This window comes from Apteryx rowi, unplaced genomic scaffold (assembly GCF_003343035.1).
Source record: "Apteryx rowi isolate R43461 unplaced genomic scaffold, aptRow1 scaffold_88, whole genome shotgun sequence".
NCBI classification, from domain to species: Eukaryota; Metazoa; Chordata; class Aves; order Apterygiformes; family Apterygidae; genus Apteryx; species Apteryx rowi.
Genome location: NW_020451182.1, coordinates 1416097 through 1433662, shown reverse-complemented (window position 1 = coordinate 1433662; position 17566 = coordinate 1416097). Strand labels below are relative to the sequence as shown.

General features: G+C 37.5%; 1 protein-coding gene across 2 annotated transcripts in view; it reads left to right on the top strand.

The window, feature by feature from the left end:
• Positions 1-263: 263 nt before the first annotated feature.
• MIPOL1 (mirror-image polydactyly 1) overlaps positions 264-17566 on the top strand; it is a 187416-nt gene continuing 170113 nt past the window's right edge. For both annotated transcript variants that reach the window (XM_026090883.1, XM_026090884.1), the window contains exon 1: positions 264-687. The gene's annotated coding sequence lies outside the window, so the exon portion shown is untranslated. The remainder of the gene's footprint in view (positions 688-17566) is intronic.

Sequence of the window (17566 nt, the reverse complement as noted above, 5' to 3'; positions counted from 1 at the left end):
CCGGAGCGGGCCCGTGGGGGAGGAGCGCGCAGGTAACGGGCTGGCGGGGCGCTTCCCTCGGCGGCCGCGGCCCGGTGGGGCGAGGCCAGGACAGGCCGCGGCTGTCCCCCGGCGCGCGGGTTTGAGCTGGTCCCCAGCGGCGGGCGGGGGCCGCGCCGCGTGTCCCGCGCTCCGCGAAGACGACGCCTGCAGAGGGCCCCCCGCCCGCGGCGCCGCCCTGCGCGCCAGCAGTCCGTGCTGGCTCCCGGCCTCCCCTTGCTCCGGGRCTGTGCGCGAGCGGGCGCGTGGTCTGCGCCGCCGCGGGGCCGTTGCTGTAACGGACGGCTCGGCCGTTAACGGCTGTGCGGGTCGTGGTAGCTCAGCGCTGAAGGAGCTGCGCGAGCCCCCCGGAGCAGCCCCTTGGCAAGGTGGCCAGAGAGGCCGTGGTATCGTTGCCTGTCCCCCGGTGCGGGGCTCTGCTCCCCGGGAACCCAGGAACGGTCCGTGCCTCCCCGTACATACTATTTCATAACTAGAAAAATAAAGAAGCAAGTTGTGCGTGCAAAGGCCTTTGGTTTGAAGTCTGAAATGCTGTAACTTCGCTGAGGAGTTGAGCAATAAGGCAAGCCCTTCTAGGGAGGAAGAGCAGCACTGATAAAGGTTATGTGAAGAATCTGAAATGAAACCTTTCCTGAACAAATTCAGGAGGTCAGTGTTGGATCTTTAAAGTCATTTTAAAGTAGGCTGTGGGGGGTACTCAGAATAATTTTTAAAACCATTAAAAAGCTACCAAAATGAAGTTTGGAATCTCTGTGCTCTTTTAAGCCTTTATGATTTAAAAAAGGTTAAGAAGTCCCAATGCATTTTACACCTCAGCTTCTAATATAAGCAAGTTTCATACTTACCTGATTTCTTGGTGGTGKTGTGAATCTGTGGTCATAGTCCTTGTATGCTAAATGTGTATGAGAAAAAAACACATTTTCTCAGTATGAGCAGCTTAGAGGAGAAACATAAACTCAGTATGGGTACACACGCCTGTTTTATCTGAGTATACAGTTCAGATGCTTATAGAACAACAGTGATTGGGGGGATCTAGATACAACTTCAAGGATTTGAGGTGGTTTGAACTAGGTACTCTAGAGGTTTTCTGACCCTTAATTTGGGAACTGTAAGTGTCTAGCAGCAGCTGGGGTGGGGTTTTTTGCTTGTTTTTTGTGTTTTTTTTAAATATGTCAGGAAGGATTTAACAGCAGAGTTCTATTAGAGTAGTCTTAAGTTACTATGGTTTAGTCATGGAAGACAAATCACTTAACTGTGGAGGTGCCATTGCTGGCTCAGCAAATTTCAGATTTGCAAATTCTGGAGGTTGTGAGAATATATCAGGGGAACACTGTGATATACTTGCCTTGTATTTGTATCTGTCCTTGAGCATCTGTTTTTGGCCATTGGGAAAATAAAACTTTGGTTCAATCTGAAGTCATCGTCCTTACACTTTGTTTCTTTAAATATTCAGTGGCACTAACTTTAATATTTTGTGATGCTTTGAAAGAGTTAAAACTAAGCCATAACTGTTAAAATGTTGTGTTATGTGGTAGTCCTGTTTTTTTTCTTTCTTAATTTTATTTAAATATGCAAAACTCAGTCTTTCACAACAAGGTCCTTTGGTTGTTTAAACAGATGAGTGAGACTGAACTGTATACACAAGTGAGGTACCGCAGGCGTGATGGTTAGGAACTCTTCTGCTCTTCACTGGTGCAGGGATCAGCACTGATTTCACTCTTGAAAGTGAAAGACTTGTCTTACCCTTCCAGTTAAGGAGAAGTTATTGCAGGTCTAGTTGCAATATAGAAAGTGGAGGGAGGGGCTGGGAAGTAAAAAATATGCACAGGACTTCAGAAAGTAGGGACAGCTGCTGCAGGTTTTTGGTGGGTGGGGGAGTTGTAAAGTTACGCAATCACTGCTGCTTCCCATCACTGGGAGCGATAGCACTATAGGGAGATTACAACAGGTTTAGAACTTCTGTCTCTGGTAAATCTGCCTGTGAAGAGAATATATGGTAGCAGAATATCCATTTTCTCTCCAGGACACTTCTTGGCTAATATTAGGTGTTTTGTCTATTTTTCTTGTAAATGTCCAGATTGACAGAACTCAAAAAAACTAGTAAATCACATAGTCAGATGTCGCAAAAGGAGTGATGCACTTCACTCATAAGAGGCAAGCAGCACTACATTTATTGCAGTAAGACGGCGACTTAACAAAGTTCAATCATAAATAAGAACAATTTAATGAGGTTCGATTAGCAAGGTTCACTCAGTTATTTACTGCATGAAGGACAGGGTCAGATGCATGTGCAACAGAGACCCTCCTGTTGAGTCACGAGGTTCAGACTGGACCCCCTTGCTTTCTAAACTCCTTCGGAGAAGAGCCTAGGTGCAGCTGGATCCAGTCCTAGTCTCAGACTTGGTCAACAGTTTATGTCTAAGGGATTATGTGCGCAATTAGTCAGAGATATAACTCAACAAAGTTTCACAAAGTTCGCAAAAGTTCAGCATGCTATTAGTCGCTTACCGAGGATCCGTTGCAAGTAAGGAATCTCTCAACCTCGAGGAGTAACCTTGAGAGGCGTCCCTGCTCAGGAGGAGGTTCTGCAGTGCAGCCCACTACCATGCAGGAGAGCCCAATGCACTCTGGGCTACCCCCTGTTTATGGGGGGGGAGATGATTGACTCATAGTCATATTTGCATGCTAGATGGGCCTTAGTTGGCGCATGCTCAACTAGCCCCTACATACATGCTGTTTACAGGGAGGTCAGGTTGAGGGGGAGAGAGCACATCAGTGGGGGGGAAAGGAGCACACCGTCACATCAGGAAAATTATATACTCTCTTATATTTAATAAAGGATTCCCTACTGTAGATCTTATATATACCCTTTGTGTAGTTATTAGTGGTGATATAGTTGTGATTTTAGCAAGTTCTTTATTTCTTGTTTCCCATTATGGTTTGTAATAGGAACTACTCTCTTCCATAGTAGTGGGTAGCAGATGAGATTTAAAAAAAATTCTGTCCCCAATTTTCACATGATAACTAATTGGGCTTCTTTGTTTGTTTGGATTCACCTCATTTGTCTTGCAGGTACTACTTTTCTGTACAAGTAACAGAAACATAACCACTTAAATAGAATGCCAACAAATGTCTGTCACAATGCAGTTTGTGTTGTTTAAGACTTTCTTCTGTATGTTGCTGAACATCAACTATCTGTGAAAATAGATTGTCTTATTTACTGTGCACCATTATACTTGGCTGAGCCTCATCAAAAGATATTGTCTGATTTATTTCTTCTTCTTTCTCTCTTTCCAGACAAGTTAAATCTCAGTGGTTCAGTTAATTATTGTGAAAGCTGAACTTTATATTGACCACCAAAACACTTGTGTAGCCTGTTTTTTTGTTTGTTTGTTTGTTTGTTTGCCAGAGCTCCTCTAGTATAGGCATATGAAAAGGAGATTATTGGATCAGGTGACCAGTGAGAGGATATCTGTATGCTTACTGTGAGTTGGGCATGGGATGCCTCTGTGGCTTATGTAGTGGGGGAGGGGATGAGTGACTGGGTAGTGACCATGGCCATGTGGCCTAGCCTCACAAAAAGATCCAACATCTGACTTCCCTCATTTGCATGAGGCAGACTGCCAGGTAATGTTTCTGTAACATAATGTGAAAAATGAAAACAAGTCACCCTGTAGGCAGGTAATTATGCCTTTTCAGGTAGAGGCAACTTTTAAAAGAAAGTAGTCCTATACATTGTTTTGAGACTTGTCAGTTCACTTCTGTACTTATCCTTCAGTATTTAAATGTTTACTCCTTAAGAATGAAGAGAATCCACTCAGAATCAGGGATGCAACTGACACTTCGTTGGTATGTGTCAACCTGTTAGGCTGCCCTGTCACAAAAAGAAGAGTCCTCTACTGATACGTAAGATATAGCTGTTTGTAGGGCATTGCTTTCAGGATATAAGTCATGATATCTCTCTCTCTCTCTCTGTCTCTCTTTCTCTCTCTCTCTTTCTTTTTTATTTTATTTTTTTTTATTTTTATTTTTTATTTTACAGTTTAAAAGAAAAAGGCAGGCAGAAAATCAGCAGAATCAGTGTTTGCTGTTTTTGTTGCAGAAATTTATTCCAGAAGTTCATGTAGGAAAAAGCCATCTAATTCTGATGGTGGTTTGTGTATAGTTACAATTATCATTAAAATGCTGCTCTCAGTTTTAGCAGGGAATAAAATACTTGAGAATGATTCAAAATGCTATTTTTTTTTCCATATTGGAAAGAAGTCAAGCAGCATCTATGATACTGATTTGTGGTCTCTAGAATAGCAAACTGGGGGACAGATCCAGCTTGTCTTTAAGTGAATGGCAGAACTTCCATCAGTTGCAGCAACATGGGATTACGCTGTAGGTTTGGAAGAAGTAATTGGYAATGAGTTCAGTTTCTGGAGGGCACTAATTTTTTGCACCATGAAATCCATAGTAAATTGAGTTGAGGAGATCCACATAACATTCTGGTAGACAAATGTTATCCTTTCTGTTTTTTTATGTAAATCTGTTGAAGACGGAATTTGATCTTTGAGTTATATATTCATTTAAATAGTAATATTCCAGCTCTCCATGCTCTAATTTAAATGTTAAGTGAAAAATCTAATCTGCTTCAGTAGTGTAGTATTAGGACAAAGAAGGATTAAAATGTTTCGTTCTTGATTAGTTCTTTGGAAGAAGGGGGTGGCAGTTCCTTTCAGAATTCGTAGAGTGAGAGCATAGCATTTTCAGAGCAGTTCAGATACAAACACAGCTATGTTATGCTCTATTGTGAAAGAATTTAATGTGGAATCAGATTGGTGTACTTGAGGCAAACAGACTGAATTTTTAAGTCTTCTAAGAATGTACAGCTCTAGTAATTTATGTTGACTTGTATCTTAGCTTATGAATGTCCACCTGTAAAGAGGATATTTAATGCTGAAAAAGTTTCATGGTTGTATGTGTTTGTGTGTGTAAATATGTATGTTTGTGTGAGAATTAAACTATGTTATACTAGAGCAAGAATTTCAGTCAATTTAACAAGCAGTTCTAAGCTTAGATTGGCTTGATGAAAAAGTATAAAGCTTTCTGAAGCATGTTTGTTGGTATGCATGGAAATCAAAGGTATTAAAATACTTCTGTTGCAGAGCATATGCGCTGCTTAAATTATTGTCCCTTGTTTCAATTTTAAATGAATAAAGTTAAATACATGTATAAATCTTTGTATTGTGATCCTTAATTTTTGTTTTAGGTATCCTTGGCTTGTTTCCTTTGGGAGTAATGAGCTCTGCTTTAGATTTCAGTACTCTATTTCCAAATGCATATTTGATCCCCTTCCCTTTGCTAATTCTAATTTGTCAGCAGGTGAGAAAATGGAACCATTCTTGTTGCTTGAATATTATATCTGATAGGAAATAAAACTCTAGTTTACACTGGTATTGTTGGTTGTTTTCCCTATACATTATAGATTTAACTTCATGTTTAGAAGCTTAATTGACTGGCAAAAAGATAGGCTTATTTAGCAGGAAAAAACATTGTTTCTAGATGAGTGTAGTTAGAGAATGAGACTGCTGAGAATACTCAGAAAATTATTCAAAGACATTCTGCAGTCTATTTTAGTACTATTGAAGGAAGTGATATAAAAAAGTACTTTTATTGAATTTTTTAAATATTTGTTTTCTCTCAACAGTTGTATTTAACTGTGGGCATAAATATTATATAAAATTATATATATTTTAAAATGAACAGCTAGTCCTGTGACCTCTGAGAGAGGTTAGATGGTGAAATGCAATGAAGGTATATATCATAATTCCATATCCCATCTGGATATTGTCATTCCTACTTGCTGTAGGATGTATATAATTTATGTAACTATAATCAAGTTATTAGTATTACTTTTACAAAGGCAAAATTCATCTTTTCTCAAGTACAGTTCTGAATTTCTAAATTCTTTGAATTACAGTTGGACTTGTTTTAGGATTCTGTTTTATAAGATGTGACGTCCTTGTGATTTGCATTCAAGTAACTAGAAATTTAAGGTTTTATTGGATTTTGCAGCATTAGGTGCTCAGTACGTAAGAATGTGTTAACTAGGTTATATGGGTTTTAGATACAAGCATGAGAAACATGTTTTTCATTATGTATATCTATGGTGTGTTTGTATGTACACGTGCAGGTACATTAATAGAGGCAATCTTCTGTTGCATCAGAATATTAGGACATGGCTTCCCTTATCAGAAGAGTTCAATGCAAGTGCTATGTGAACAATTTGTTCTTTGGTATCTTCTGTATAATGAAAGAAAAGGCACTATAAGGCTTCCAGCAAAACTTCTAAGATATGTGGAAAGTTTTCTGCTGACTTTTAAAATAATGCAAATATTGCAGGTTTTAAAGTGACTAGAGGCCTAAAAAAAGCCACCTTTAAAAGTACTACTAAGTAACTGGCATTCTAGCTTTTTATTTTGGATGCATGTTCCTAGTTCAAATAACACACCACCATTTCTTTCTTCTTGTAGTGGAAAAAAGGGAAGAGAAGAACCCTCTGTTACCTATAGAGAAGATAAATCACAGCATTCTTTCTCTGTTTTGTATCACGAAGAAATAGTAGTAATTATGGCTAGAAACTTAGTTGAGCTACAGGAGCAGAATTAAGATACTGGCTACCAGAAACACTGTTGTGTATGTTCTTAACTTGCCCTCCTCTCTCTCTCTCAAAGACTTTTTGGTTCCTTCCCTTTTAACTTTTGAGGTCGCAAGACATACTTGTTCCTCATCATCGTTTTCTAAGCAGGGAGCAGCTGTGTTGCTCCACATTTTGTCTTCAAGGAAATTGAAGAAAAATTTACCTGCTAATCCCTGGCATCAAAGAAAGATTGTTCTGGTTGGCAGTAGGAACAGCTGCTTTCTTCATTGTCTTGGCCAGCAGTAGGAAAACCAAATAGAACTTTACCTTTGTTCTTCAGTATGTCTTATAACCCAGAAGGCCTGGCATACGGTGCTTTTAGAAAGCATAAGCATTTGACTGTTCTATTTTTACTGTTTATCCCTGAATGATATAGGGTAGAGTGTAGATTGAAAACACCTCCAAGTGCCACTATCTTTTGAGTTTTCCAAGATCTGCGTCATTCTCAAAAGCATATTTCTAAGACATTTGTTGGAAGCTTAGACAAATTTTCTCGGGCACTGATTTTTTTCTGTTAAAAAAAAAAAAAGTTGTTTTCTTATGATGTAATTATGCAGTGCTTGTTTCTCCTTTTTAATTATGTTGAGGTAAGGAGTTATTCRTACAAATAGAACACAAAGCACTAGCTGCCAATACGGACTTTATATAAAAGATATCCTTCAAATTCTGAAGGTGAGAGACTGACTTTAGAGGGATTTGAATTTAGTTGTTCATGGAACATAAACCAGAATCTCAATGCTTCCTGTATGTCATCTAGAAACTAAAAAAATTCTGTGTACTTAAAACAGTGTAAAAATAACATATACATAGCTTGTATCCACTGGGCAGATGAGAACATGCTAGTAAAATTGTGCAGTTTTTGTTGAACAGCAGTTGAAATATACTTTACAAAGAGTAGTTTAAAGACTAGTGAAATAATCTCTCTGACAGAGCCATAAAAATGTTTTCTGATATTAATTTCCTTTATTACAAATACTATTAGATGAGTGATACAGGTAATAGCCATTCAGTTTTTTAGTGTCATTGAAGTAGAACAATCGAGTATTTAGATAATTTTAATCTATTTTCAAACACGTTAACTGACTTTTTCTGTTATTTATAATTTTTTTGCTATTTGTCAGTATACCATGAGCTTGCTGATAATGTCAACAGTTCAAGATAGGATAAAAATGCATCTTGAATTAGGTAAATATCTCAGTTCACATGCTCTGTAACTAAAGAAAAACAAACAGCATTTAATAAATTTACATTCTTGGCTCTGTTTGCAATATTTATTTTTATTAAACCACAAGAATCTTGAAGTTAAGCTTTTCTCTTTGCACCTGACTACATATGATGAAAAAGGATRTAGTTCCACACCTATATCCTTGTTAAGTGTAGCCTGTACTGATGTCATTGTTCCTTAAAGAGACATCAGCAATCCTATAGTTATTTTCAGCTGTATTTTAAAATACATTTTGATTAAAATTTAGGAAACAAAAAGGCCAACTTTAAGGATTAGATTTTGCTTTTCCCTCAAGTCTTAAGGGTGGTGGTAGGGGAAGCATTTTGTTCTTATTCTGTGATGTTATGCAGCTCTCCTATCTTCCACTGCAGTTCACTGTAGGATACTTGTCCACTTATCTCTTCAAGTAGCATTTTAAGGGGACAAGCAAAATTGGGAAAAGGTTGGATTAACTGGGCCACAAGTGGAACAGAGTGAGCTGCCTGGTATCCTTGTTCTTCCGTGTCCCCTCCACAGCTTTAGAGGATATTCTGTAATGCCTGTACTTTATTACTCCCCATTCCATTCCATTCCTGCTTCCTTGCTGCAACTGCCTGCTGGTTGTTTCCAGATGTTCCTGGTTAAATTTCTCTTATCTTTTCCTGCAGCCAGATGTACAGGTAGAGCAAGGGGTGTTAAGCATTTCCATGATTCCACTGCCCTGACCCCATTGTGCCTGTGCCTCCTACAGTACTGTACTCCACTTAGCTGGCTTAAACTTGATGTTGATTGGCAGAGGGGAGGGGGGAGATCTTAAAGAGTTGTGGAGCTCCCTGTCCTTTTCCTACACCTTGTCTTACCTTGTGCCAAATCTTCAAGTTAGCTGCTGACCTTATTAGAGATGTCTTGCAGAACAGAATTGGGGTGTCTGGTGGGCCATTTGGTTGGCCCTTACTATCTGGATGTGATTACTAGCTGTGGGGACACTGCTTTCTTAGCTGTTGCTACACAGTAACTGTAGTAAGCTTGTTTAAAAGTAGTTTAAGTAACTATGGGAGCTTCTGTTTAGAAGCAGTAGCACCGCTTCTGCCTTCTGCTGTGGACCCTGTTCTGTGGCATGATCTCATGCTAAATGTGGTTGGTTGATGAGCACGGAGGAACCTGTAGAAGAAAAAGATATTGCAGTATTTTGCTGCCATGTGTGACATGAAGGCAGAGTGAAGTGAATAAGGCAAGAGTTAAATGGCTGAATTTCATAAATGCTGCATGTAATATGACAGCAGTAGCCAAATTAATCTTTAAAGTTAGAAATACCATAGCTACATGAGCTGCAGCTGCTACAGTGTGGGCATACCCTTGATAACAACCATTGAACCACTGAACCACTTCTGTATGTTTGAGGAATTCATTTTTCTGAGGAAAATGAGGATCACCTGTAATTAATGCACTGTGTGCAAATAATGTACAGTTAATTTCCATACATTTTTTTCTGAGTTATCTGCATTTGCATATTTGCTTGCTTTAAGGAGGAACAATAAAGCTTTGCAACTGGATCAGGAGTGTATAGTGTTTTGATTCTTTTAGGGATTTTTTCTAGGGGAAAAAATGGTGGTTCTTTAGGTCTGTTTTTTTGAGATATATTTTGAGAATACTGGAGAATAATAAAAGACTTCCTGTTCAGATAATTGTTTCCATCTAGCCTGTGTGCGTATGTATATATTTGACTGCTTTCTTCTGAAGCAGTGGTGTGGAAATGTGAAATAGCTGTTGAGAATTTTTGGTTTTTTTTCCGACGGGCTTTTATCATGGGTGTTCATTGTCGCTAACCGCTAGATGGAGCCCTGTGCCAGCAGCGATCCTGTTAAACAGTGCGTAGTGAGAGTACCTGCCTCCTCTGTCCCCGAAGAGCAAGAAAGGAAAAGAGCTGTTAAACGTATTATCTGTAATGTGTTTAATTTATACGTAATAGTTGAATATGTTTTTAAAATTAATGTTTTAATATTGAATGCACAAATTAAGCCAGTGACCCTCTGTTAAGATGCTGAGGGATTCCCCTCCTCCCCTCCCCCTGTGTTCGTCAGGGCAGGCGATCTGGTGAAGTATATTGATCTGTTTTAGAATGTTGCTAATGTGGTAGCTTGCCTGAGGAGGTTGATGCATAATGCATTTTCCCTTTTGAGTTAATTTTTGGGTCAACTGCTAGTTATTAGAGAAATCTGGACTGAAAGCATTGAAAACAGTGAGTGTGGGAAGCTCTAAAACTTACAAAGCARAAGAATGTGCTTTTAAAACTTAAGTTTTGGGGTTTGGTTTTGTATTTTTGTTTTTTTCACTAATGTTAACTGTACATACTAATCCTTTTGAAACTATATTTTTGAATATTGAAAACTGTTGAATGACACAGTTCCTAAAGTCAAAATCAGCGGTAGCTAATCTTACACATTCAAAATTTGCATGGTGTAAGTCCACGCTATCATCCAGACATTGTGATATGCAGTTCAACTAATTGATAGTGGTAGTGGACTTGATTTGTTGACAAATCCCTGTGGGTCGTTTGTAAAACTATTAAGAATGTCAAAATAATGCAAGTTGTTTACAACTTCTTCAGAATCAGTTTACCTGATGAGTTTTTAACATGTAGACTAGTTATTACTCTCTCCAGAGTGAGAATAGTTGCTAAATAGCAAGGTACTAATTTTGTCTGAAAACATGATGATACAGTTCTATTTATTATTAAAGGGAGAGAGGAGGATAATGTTTTTTAAAAGGAGAGGGAGTAAATCTTTTTTTTTTTTTTACTGTAAGTAAGCATATATTTATTTGAAAAATCTGGCAGATTGGGACTATTCTGTTATTGTAACATATACACAATTGTTGTATAACGAATACACTGCATTTCTTATTTGAAGTTCCAAGTGACTTATGTTTGCATTTCAAACAATGGGAAGGGTGTGAGCCCCAATTGTTCTTGCTCTGACTAATAGCTTTGTGCAGTGACACTCTTGTGCAGTACCTCATATCCCAAAAGTAAAATTAAGTCATTCCCAAAGATTGAAAATCTGGCTGATGAGTATATACGATTTCTAAATTGCAGTCTGAAATAACTTTTGGAAATGTGTTTCTGCGTTGCTGTTCATTATATGCATGAAACTTATTCTGACATCAGGGAAAGGGGTTAAACGTAAGATTGTGAAAGCATATGTCAAAAAAATTATTGAGTTACAGTTCTGCTGAAATGGTGGTTTTTGGTTTGTTTTATCTGTTTTGATGGTTAATAGCCACTTTTGCTTATGGTTTGCAAAAATGAAGTTATGGGATCTTTTTTAACATGACACACTAGCAAGCTGTGGTAGAGCACTAACATCACTCAAAAGTAGGGATCTGTTGCTCTTTGGAGAGTGAACTCCAGACAGCATTTCAAGCTACAACTGTTTCTGTGCATTTAAAAAACAATTTCTTCTAGAATCTATTATGAAAAGCATTCTGTAAATTTCTAAAAGCGTGTTTGACACTGGAAGCTTAGTTGCATGTGCATCTTAAAATTACTTGGATATAAAAATTGATATAAATATGATCTACTTATGCCAGTGTCAATTATGGTCATTTTAAAATAATTTTTTGGAAGTAATTTGACTTCTGTGCAGCAATTGGTCATTGCATTGAAATTTCGTGTTCAGATGAAGTTTCAGGGTGTAGCTTTGGCATTAACAATATATGTTAAGCCATCTTTGGTGTGTTTTAGGATAATCATGCTTTTCTTTGTTGTTCTAAGCCAGCTTTAGAGTGGTCATGTTTTTATGTTCTTTGAATTTTTATTTAATCACTGAAACTAAAATTTGCAGAAACGTTCATTTTTGTCTCTTTATACTTCCTCTGGCTAAGTATCTATGCTTTGAGTATTAATATAATACTCTGGTTTATTTTATAAAGAATAAGTAATACTCTGAGTACATGCTAGTGTTTCTGATTTAGTTTAGTTATGCCTTTACTAACACTGGTAGTTTGAGAATTATAGTTTTAAGATCCTTCTAGGAGAATCAGTTAGAAGCAGTTGCCATATTATGCAAATAAAGTTTGTATTACATGCTATTGTCTTGTTAGAGCTTGGGTTCTAATGAGGTGGATTTCTGTCAGACATTGAAGTTACCTCTGATTTCTCTATGTATCTGCCATCAATAAATGCTAGGGAAAATGGAGACAGTTAGAAGGTAGCCTTATCCTGACAATGTTTTTTTTCTGAAGCACTTGATGTTTTTCAAATACACAGTTCGCCTAAAGGAAACAGTATAGTCAGTCTTATCAGACCACTGTTTTAAAATGTTTGATGTGTTCTGAAGTCCATCCATGAAACAGATGAGCAATGTGTTTTTAAGTAGAGTGAAAAAAGAACACAGAAGCATGGGAAAAAATTGAGTTAGGGTTAAAAGCTATTACAAGCTTGCAGTTTTGAGGAGAAAAGAGATCAGATATCTGGGCAAAACACTTAGTATTGGAAAACCCCAAACTAACCCTGACAGAGTGATTAGAATTCTGCCATGAAAGATGATCTTGCAGTGTAGGCTTTCATTTGTAGTGTGGATAGAAATCACACTAATTCTAGAGAATACACAGGAAAAACTAAGGTGCTGGAGGAAAGGGGTTAGATAGAAGAGCAGAGAAATGTCAACTCTCTCAACCTCCTCTCTCCCTAACTGAAAAATAAAAGTGTGTTTATTGCAGCAATGAATGGTGGAAAAACACTAGAAGTTCAAATGTCCAGCAATAGCTGTTATCCTTTTTTCAAACATCAGCAAAATATATATAAACATGATGGTGGTACCAAGGATATTGCCCAGGACAACACAATGGTAGAAGCAAATACTATCTGCCTGAAACAAAATGAAATGTGTGCTATTTGGACAAGTGTAAAAGCCAATGTGGTGCCAGAAGCAGTGATACTAGCACAAAAATAAAAGCTCTGGAAGAGTATAAAGATTTGGTTTGAGTGCTTATATAATAATCTTACGCCCTTCAAGGCAATGATGTAAATTTAAATATATTATATGTTAAGTTTCAGTTCATGTTATTGTTAAAGGAGCATTTTCTTTGAGGGAGAGGGAACTGAACTGTTTGAGAAAAAGTCTGAGTAAACAGGAAAACTTTCAGTAAAATACAAGATAGAGGTGAAAAGCCAGATGGTCCTGAAAATGACATTCTAAGGACAGTTTACACTTAGCAAAACAAGAGCTTGATATCTCTTATGAGACATGAAATGAGTGAAAGTATTAACAGGATGGGTGTGCTTATTGGTTATGAAAAGGTGTGGGGAAAAAAATACAAAACTTCGTTAAACTTGTTGGCCTTAAAATGTGTGTGTGGGGGGGGGGTTGTTTCTTTTTTTTTTCTTTTTTTTAAAGAATTGTGCCTGCCAGTATAGGGAGAACCCCATGAAAAGATGGCTGATGACAAACATTTTTCTATGAATTGATGCATCAGTAGAATTAGGCAGTTGCTGAAGAAAGTTGAGACCATGTCTGTGTGTGCAGCATATGTTATGTATCAACACTGATTCTTTTGAGAGCCATTTAGATCATATGTAGTGCATGAAACATTTAGCAGGGAAATGCAAGAAATGTTTAATAGCAGAGGTTGTAGCAAGGTCTGCTATTTTGACATAGCGAAGACAGTAGAAATGTATGACTAGGAATTGTGAGAAGTTTTGGGAAGAACCAGAGCTTCTAGACTAAATCTGAACAAAGAGATTCCATTTCATGGAGTAACAGGTCTAGGAAATGAAAATGGGGTGTTATAGGGTATAGAAATAGGCTTTGTTAAGATTGAGACAGCTGCCACAATGTGTGGTATGTCGTGACAGGCAAGGGAGAGGTAAAAATGTTTCATTGGTTTAATGAGCTGTGAAGGAAAGTGTAGGCTTACTGTAACTACCAGAATTTATTACAGTGTCTATGCAAAGATGCATAGCAATGGACATGAGCTGCAAATTTCAGTAAAGATGGAGAAACTGAAGTGATTACTGAAGAATTCCCTATCTTGAAGAACTATGGTAGGAGGCGTCCATCATACTGTGTTTTTTTGTTGTTGTTTTTTTAACTGTAGTCATTTTACAGCAACACAATCAGAAATGCATTCTAGTAGCTTGCTCATGGTGGGCAAAAACAAAAATTGCTCGAGAGGGTACCATCCCTGAGTGATGTGGAAAAGAGATAATATGCGCCAGTTAGCTTATGGACCATTAACATGTTCTTCTGGTGGAATTCTGGATACCCTAATATCCAGAATTGTCTTTTGCTCCAAAAGGTCTCAGGTGGTAACCAAAACAGTTTAATTTCAAATTATGATATAAGCAGAATTAATAGATTTTTCTCTTGACCGCTCAGGGCACCTCAAAGACCTACTGATGATGCCTTTAAAATAAACTGAGATTTCATTTCTAGTTGTTGTTGTTGTTAACCTTGCATTAAGTGGGGAAGGAAGTTATGGGAACCAAGTCCTTTAAAGAACTCGTGCAAAACACAACAAATTATGTTGTGCAGAGACTTGTGATCTGCTATATTGATCAGCTGTAACACAGCAGTTGGCTGAAAAAGCCCTGAGGTCTGAGTGGTYTCTGAATCCAAATGGGGGTGGGGGAGGAGGAACACCTAGACAATTGCAGTCTTGCGTGCAGGAGTATTTTGAGGTCCTTGAGCTTTTTATGGCTTAAATATGTGTCTTAGCTGTAGGACTTCCGAGTCCTCCATCTTAATATCTCTTTGGTTAGCCATTGCAGTTTGACATATGAAAAACTAGTGTTTGGAAAGATTCAGTCTTTTTCTATTACACTTTAAAAGGTGGAAGTTAAGGAAGGAGAACACTAGCATCAGCACCTGAGATTACTAGTACGTACATTTCTTCAGTCATTGCAGGTGATTGGGTTTCTGTCAATTTCAAAACTGTAACAGTCACTGGAAAAATAGCCATATTTACAGTTATTTTTAAACCAAAAGTAAATGTTACACAAACCTTAGTTTTAATACCTGAGAAAACGGCTGTTGGGCTCAATAGTAGATTCAGTAGATCTTGATGCTTTTCTAGTATTCTTTCCAAGGGAATCTCTAATGCTGTGGGAAGCAGTTCAGTGCGTGTGGTTTGTTTGTTTGTTTTTTAATTAAATTCATTGTGTGATGTGGAGGCTTTCATAGAAGAATATTGGTATTAGTCCTTTTCCCCTGTACTTTAACAGTACAGAATGTGGTTCGCTTCTTGTCCTAGACTGGGAAGTGCTCCTGTTCAAAAGTACTCTGTTTCACTATGATGGTACGTCTGTCCCAGTAGCAGATTCCGGTGAGCCATAGTGGAAGTAAATGCCACTACAGAAATGTATAACTAGGAAATGTTCATAGTCCATACTGATAATTTCATTGTTGTCTTAATGAGGCTACAGCTACTGTTGTAAATACAAGAATGTTGCTCCCATCTCAGATGTACTGGTATGGATAAGCATTCCCGAATGTAGTACCACGTACTTTAGAACAGGGCTAAGCTTTAATATTCAAAGTTTAATAGTCATTCAGACACATAAGCGCACTAGATTTAGTACAAAGCATGTTTCAAAACTTCAGTTCTTCTGTACTGGCAATAAAATACATGCATTATATACTTATAATCTGGCCCATGCCTAGAAACATGTCTGATACTGACATTTATGAGGTAAACAATATGGACTATGCTGTTCTTCCAAAGGTGTGATATGAAATTTTAGTTGTATGTAAGTCAGCCATCTAAGAGGGAAATTCATTCAATAGCTAAAAAATTTTAAATCGTATACATGTGTGACATACAACCATTTCTAAAATTAGAATGAATTTAATGATGGTTTGATTCTTGTTCCCCTTTAGCAGCATGTTATACAAACTGGGGAGTTACTGTGCTTGCTTCCCTGTTTAGCTTTGTAAATGTACTGTGGTTCAAACTGACATTACCACTACTGTTCCAGCAATGACCAGTTTTGTGAGTTCTCTATATGTAAGGTGCAGATTCCAGATGAAAAAAAAAAAAACAACCTTTTTTTACTGTTTTTACTTGTTTGTAGGATAATTTTGGATCATTGCCTCCGAAAGGAGATGGTGATGAGTCTCAGTAATTCCTTCAGCAACTATTTACAGTCTATTACAGGAAGGATATTCTGATTTAAGACCAACTCTTTTCCTGACAAAGTTTTTTTTACTGCTTGTATGGTTTTTAAAATAGCATAAGTCTCCTCCCACATGAGATTTTTATTTATTTTAGATTGTTTGTATAATAGTGTGTGTGTGTGTATATGTGTGTATTTAAAATTAAATGCATGCATATATTAGTATTTTAAACTTTGCTTTCTAGGATCTGGGCAGATTAAAATTTGAGTTAGTGGATTTTAATCTATCTCTAGCTATCTGTTGCAGTATAGTTTCACTGTAGGACTTTCATTAAACAGTTCTTAATTTGTAAAAGCTATTGGAGAACATCTATTTTTTGAATAAAATCTGCTGATAATATGAAAAAAAACCTACTATAAATATTTTCCTGTGTCAATTAAGAATGTATATAGCTGCTTTGATAATGGATAAACAATTTGATATTTTCATATATGAAACTGTCTGTAAGAATAGGTCTTGGATAATCTGCTTTAATCAGTTTTTTGCTCATATTTTACAACTTTATAGTTAATTTGGGAAGAAAGAATAATCGCTTTTGTTGTATACATTGGTGGACTGGATGTAATTTAATTGCGGAAGTATAGTGTCAGCATGAATTAAGCAAATGAATGGCTATTTTATTATTTTATTTAGATGGCAATAGTTTGAGTAGGTCATTTGTCTTAATAGATTAGCCAGATTTCATTGGGAGAACCCTTAGTATGTTTAAGGCAATGGGGAAAAAACCTGCTTTCAGTACATCCTAGCAGAGATCCTGTTTAAAACAAATGACAGCCTGTCACGTTCAGTAACATATCAGTCATCAGATTTATTCTAATGCCTTAAGCTGAACATTTCATTCAAGTTTGTAGCTTGTCTTGTCAAGATACCAAGAGCTTCATAGCTTTTCTGTCAAGCGTAGAGTTGCACCAGCAGTTCACAGATAAATACCAAGCTGCAAAAATACTGTTTGTTTTCTTTAACCTATTATTCAGTTAACTACAGTGTTCTTTCATATTATTTTCTCCCCATGCATTTATCACAAGCTATTCAAGGGACTGCTTCCTAAACATGCCTCATCCTGACCCATGCCCATTCCAGACCCAGGGACACTCATTTTGGGGTGTGCTGTTTTTACTTATAGCAGACTAGACCACCATGGTTATGACATTCCTACCTTAGTGACAAAGGCCAAGTGACCAGCTTCGTTTGCTGCAAACATGAAGGAATTCTGCTGTTAGCGTACTTGAAGCACTAGTGTAACCAGTTGTCTTGTTTTATGCAGAATAACAGTGATCCTGGAGTTCTGCTTGCCGTGTATGCAAAGTTGCAACTTTGCTATCAGCCCACACAGCTATGTTATTCTTCATATTTATTCATCAAAATCTCTTTGGGATTTTTTTAATGCTGTACTGTGCATATTTGTGTATATATGGCATGGCTGAATTGACGTCCTTGGTTTTGTTTTCCAAACTTGGCTCAGAT